This window comes from Anoplopoma fimbria, chromosome 3 (genome assembly GCF_027596085.1).
Source record: "Anoplopoma fimbria isolate UVic2021 breed Golden Eagle Sablefish chromosome 3, Afim_UVic_2022, whole genome shotgun sequence".
NCBI classification, from domain to species: Eukaryota; Metazoa; Chordata; class Actinopteri; order Perciformes; family Anoplopomatidae; genus Anoplopoma; species Anoplopoma fimbria.
The window spans coordinates 25,149,494-25,155,493 of NC_072451.1; positions in this window are offsets into that span (position 1 = coordinate 25,149,494).

Sequence of the window (6,000 nt, forward strand, 5' to 3'; positions counted from 1 at the left end):
GAATCTACTCGTTGCTTCCTGACAGATGGCCTAGTGAACCAATCATTTCCTTGGTCTGTGGGGGGGCACCAGCTGTATGTAAGCATAACACGACCACAGTGTACCTCTCATTCAACATTCGCACTATATTTAGTTGCAAATAATGTGAAGTCTTGCATTGCACAACAATATGAAAACCAATTTCACCGGTGCTTGACAAAGGCCATGCCGATGGTGTTCCATCTGAACAGTTTACATAATGCTGCAGTAATCTGACAAAACATGCGGTACGAACACAGAGCAATTTTGTGACATTTCTGTCTTTGGTATTAGATGTTGCTTTCGACAGCAAGAGAAATGTATTCCAAGAGATACATGCCTGCATTCACAGCAAAACAAAGTGTCTGTTTGTATGAGAAACCAATTCAAAGTAAACTCTGAATAATCCACCTTGCATAAATAAACAGTTGGAGATAATCAACCCCTTATGGGGAACCAATGGACATTCTTCCCAGGAGTCATTTGGAAATGATGCCCACCAGTATATTAATTGTTTGGGGGACAACAGCAGCGATCGAGACAGAAGGTTAACTGCTATTGGCCAGTTACACTCCTGGGATTCAGAATGGCCAATTACTGTGATTAATAGGGGTCTAATTAAAAAGTCTCCCTCCTAAAGAATGTTGAAATGCAGTAAATGAAGATACTGCATTTTCCCTCTCACATTTTATTACTCCTACGCTGTCCATATCTGTGGATCTCAGTGTTGTGGGTAGATCGTCAATGCCGGTCATAAGACATTATCATTACTTGCATGCAGACTGATGGGTGTCTGTTTGTGTATTTCTGTGTGTGCATGGGGTTGTTTGTGCCATGTTCCCTCATCTATCAGTACGCTGCCCTTCTCTGATGGCCACTGAAGCTCCATTAGTACCCACAATCCTGATTGATGTTGCACAGTGCTGTGTTGGAGGCTAGGATTGTTGTTCTGAACCAGCGACATGCTTATTACAACAGCTTTTGACTGCAGAAAACATTTCTACGATGTTGTGAGGCTCAGGTTTGCATGGGTGGTGAGCTCAGCAAATGTTTCTAAAATGATTTGCTTTTCAGGAACTTTGAAAATGTACCATTACTCTGAGTCAGAATACTGGGTTTTTGAAAACAAAGCGGTTTAGATGATAGGGTGTTTTTTTGAATGAATTTTAAGAATATGTTATTTCATCTAGAAAGGTTTTGGTCCCTGATTGACAGACTGGACAAGCTCCCCTGATTCAGATGATTCAGAGCTGCTAAGTGGTTACATTTGAGCTAGTGTGTCGGTTGAAATGCTTCAACCCTGCATGATTGGAAAGATTTAGCAGTGATTGTGAGAGCTGTGACAGTAAAGGTCCAGTCCCCTTACGATCCAGTTTTATGAGTCAACTGAAACAGCATAAAAGTGAATGAAGTTTTCTTATTTCAAATGAAATGAGAAGGCCCACTGATCAAACAGAATGTACTTGCAATGTTCTAAACATCTTTGATGATATCAAAATGAAATAAAAGTTGCTATTAAAATGAAAAGCAGAAATTGGTTTGATTATGAGATCAGACACTGATATGGTTTCACTGTGTCACCTGTCTCGGTCTCTTTTTAGCACAGTGTGTGTCAACGAAATCGGACAGCATGAAAAATGTATGCTTGAGTTATGTTGCTACTTTCCAATATGGCCTTTGAATTGTTGTCTGCATTCATTAGTGGGAAGCAATGCCACCATGAGTACCAGGGCCAGCTGCCAAAAACATCCATGTTGCGAGACAATGAGGGAGATCGCCGGCTCTGTAGCCTGCTGATGAATACACAGTCTCTTTGATTTTGCATTTGAAACAGAGATGTTAAGCTTGTAGCCCGCTGGAATGTGAAAAAAAGAAAAAAGCAGAGACGAAATCACTCAAGTTCGGATTTACTTTGTGCCAGCTTTGCTTTGTTTCTTCCACAGCGGCTCTTTATTGTCGTTATCAAGGTCATTACTGAGTCAGAAATGGAAATGAAAATAGTTCACACGTTGTCTTCGCTCTTCGTCGAAGGAGGTTTTGTGAAAGGTTATTGCCCTAAAGGGTGGGTTGTTGATGATTAGGATGATGTTTGAGATTGTTAATGCAGAGATGCAGGGAATATAAGAGAAAGGGGACGACATGCAAAAGAGGCTGAGTCAGATTCAAACTGACAGCCTTAACTAGCTGAGCTTCCTACACACAAACAATTCTTTTTTTATTGTTAAATTCATGCTTTTGGCCGGTGTACATTTTTTCTTCATATTTATTTTTTTGCCAGCAGTATATGCATAGCATTGCCTTATGTACAATGACATGTGACAAAGTGCAGTGATTGCGTTGCTGCATATTGAACGCACCATTTTAGTATTCCAACGCCGCACATTATTACACCAGTTTCCACACATTAACCTTTCCCGAGTTCTTTCCTCACCGTGTGCTCATGTGTTCCTGGACTATGATTAATATGCCTTCACCCTCATGTGATAAAATCTTGTGAATCTCCCTCCCTCCCTGCCTACCTACAACTCCAGTCACCTTATTATTTTGGAAAGGTTGTTCGGTCACTGAGCTTAGATTATTCCATTCCCTGCTCTACATCTTATGCCCCACATGTCCTTTCCTCATTCAAATGTGTTTTTTTTTCTCTCCAGGAATGGAATATGGAAATGTGTTTTAGCTTATGTGTGGATGATGTTTCACTATAGCCTATTGCCATTTCATCAACTTCCCACCAGGAAGGCTTGTGTGGATGTCCTCGGTTTGTCAGTGTTTTCTCAGCTGCTCCTTTGTTGCTATATTGTGACAAAGGGTAGAATGGGACCAGGCTACATGTATTGGGGGATAAAATGTTACAATAAGGGCGTCATGAACCTTATTCCTTTTTGACAACCCCTTTCTATTGAAAAAAATTGCCTTTTAGTGTATGATTTGTCCTAGTCATTTAGGTTTAGGAGTTGATTTGCAGGTCCTTAAAGGATAAGAATGACGTTATTCTCTATTTTTGAATGTCAACGAATCCAAAGGAAATAATAAAACCATCAATGCCATAGGTTGTTTCTCAATATCTCCAGACTTTCCTGCCTTCTGGGGTACTCAGCTCCAACCAATTAATTTGTATCTACTGAGAATATATATATTTTCTAAATAATCTATTGTCTTTCTACGGAATCATATCGTGATAAAATCATATATTTAGATATTGTGATACACAGATTGTCTAAATTGTTAATAACAAGCACATACTAACTCAAATGGTTATTTTACATTACATTACATTACATTACAGTCATTTAGCAGACGCTTTTATCCAAAGCGACTTACAGGAAGTGTATTCAACATAGGTATTCAAGAGAACTACTAGTCACCAGAAGTCATAAGTGCATCTCCTTTCTTAAACAAGCATCTAAAGCATAAACCAGAGCAAAAGTATAGTGCAGAGGCAAATTACTACGAAAACAATAATTGCAGCAGACTAATACGAATACAATAAGTGTTACAAACTACTACGAATAGGATAAGTGCAGTAAACGAATACGAATTCAATAAGTGCTACGAGGAAGACTCAGGGTAGTACTTCTTGAAGAGGTGAGTTTTCAGCCTGCGCCTAAAGATGGGCAGCGACTCTGCTGTCCTGACGTCAGTGGGGAGTTCATTCCACCACTGAGGGGCCAGGACAGAAAAAAGCTGTGACCGGGTGGATCGGCCGCAGGGACCTCTTTTGCAGTCAAGTTCTTAATTAAGTGATAAAATACTTCTAAAATATTCCAAAATAACTAGTATTTAAATCACACGAGAATACCAATCCATATGGTTATTATTTAGACTATTTATTCATTGACCTACATGAAAATATGCTATATATCGTGCTATCGTTATCAAAATATGAAATGACCTATATCATGATAGAAGATTTGGGCAATATCCAACAGCCCTACTGAAGATATTCTTTTTTAAAGTCTTTGGTTTAACTTCCTTAAACTCTGGAAGAACTCCACACACTGTGTCCAGGCTGTTGTGTCAAGACGTCATTACAATAAACATGAATAATTGACACAGCTCAGCTCTTATGAAATATTCATACAAAAGTATCAGCTGGATTTGTTATTTGCGCTCGACAAACATCCAACCTCTGGAATATTCTAACTATTATTATCTTTTATGCATGACACCATCTATTATTTATTAATTGTGCTGTTTTTCTACATGACAGGGGAAAAAATCTCTCTCTGGCTGCACTCAATGCTTCCCATTATCACTAATCTGAGCTGCCAGAATAGGTCTTGCTGTTTCAATCAAAATCAAAATGTAACATGAAAACTATCTAATGAGACCTGTTTCTTCTTTCTGAATTAAACAACTTCAATATCTGTTATTTCTGACCTCTACTCGGTTGGGCGAAAACCCGCCAGAACTTTTCCCAAACATTAAATTTCTAGGTTTTTTTATCACCTCTGGCTATGTGGTTAGAAAATACTTGACAAAATCCCGAAATCGGAGAAGCTATTAGCAGTGATTTCAAGTAAAATCTTCACCGTCCATGACTGAAGCAACCCGACTTCTCTCTTGAGTCAGAGACAATATTTCGATTAGTATTTGCTCAGACAAATAGCTTGGTGCATTAACTGGAGCTAAAAGCCCTGCCTGACCAAATGGGCCTATCTACCCACAGATTCCGTTTCAATTAGCACAGAGACAATGATGAAAAGACATCCATTACAGCCCACAGCATGTTTTGCAACTGGCAAATCTAAAGTATTACGATAGGCTGAACAAGAAGAGGAAGTGATTGCTGTTGTCGGCAGTGTCACTTTGGGGAGACCATTTAGTTCTGCGGTGCAGACTTGCACAGTATCTCTTCTTGAGCTTTCCAACACATCAGCCATTTCACATTTCCTCAAAGCACGCTGTTATTTTCAGTACAAGGTTGTGAAAGATTCAGTATGTTCACAATCCATCTTTTCTGTTTCAATGTTGTTGCTCTCCACTATAAGGTGTCCAAGTAACATCAGAAAGAATGGAACATACTCTTAGGACTTTAAAGGATAATTTCAGGTTTTGCCCTGTCAGATTGTAGGGATGTTTATTCGATCAACGAAAAGAATAGTCCGCAGCTATTTTTCAGTTTTAAGCAAAAAAATGGCCGCCATTTGCTACTCTAAGTTTGCAGCTGTGAGGATTTGCTGCTTTTCTCAGTCTTACATCATGACAGTTAAATAAGTTTAAGTTTTGCACTGTTAGTCGGACCAAATAAACTATTTAAGGATGAGCCAGCATTTTATAGATGATTTATCGATAGTTCGACAGATTAATCGAAAATGAATTAAGAAATGTAACCATTCGTTAAATGCAGCGTCAGTGTTTATGCCTGTTCCTTACACATTACTTTTATTGAGTACAATTGTATTATTTCTTATAGAAATGGGAGCCAAATCTACAAGACAAAAGGTCAGTTGTAATAAACTGGAATTAGGACATGCGGTCTCCCAAGCTGTGGTATTTTTTTATTACTTCTCCTCAAGTACAAACAATTTGTCCCCTTTTTCTCAGGAGGGCACCTTGTACTCATACATTACTGCTGTGCGTGGTGTGTATTTTCCGACCAGAGAGGGACCCTGCATCTCACACCGTGCGTGTACTCACTCAAAAGTGGGCATATTTGCGTGTCTCTATCTGTCTGTCTAATTTAGGTAGAGGCTATTAAAAGATGTTCACGCTGTGCAGATGCCCTTTCTATCAAGGCAGGATCTGCCCCTAATGTCACCTTTGTCACTGTGACTGACAGCACTGAGGGAAGAGCAGGAGGGGGGTCACCTGCTCCCCAACACAGGACCACCTGTCAGAGTCAGGAGGCACTCAACTGATGATGTTTAAGATCAACTTGGGGGCAGTGGACTTCACTTCAAGGATGTACGCCTCATAAACTCAATGGTAGAGCATTCATTAGCTGCATTAGGCTTAAACTTTCAAAGGGTGACGGTGTCA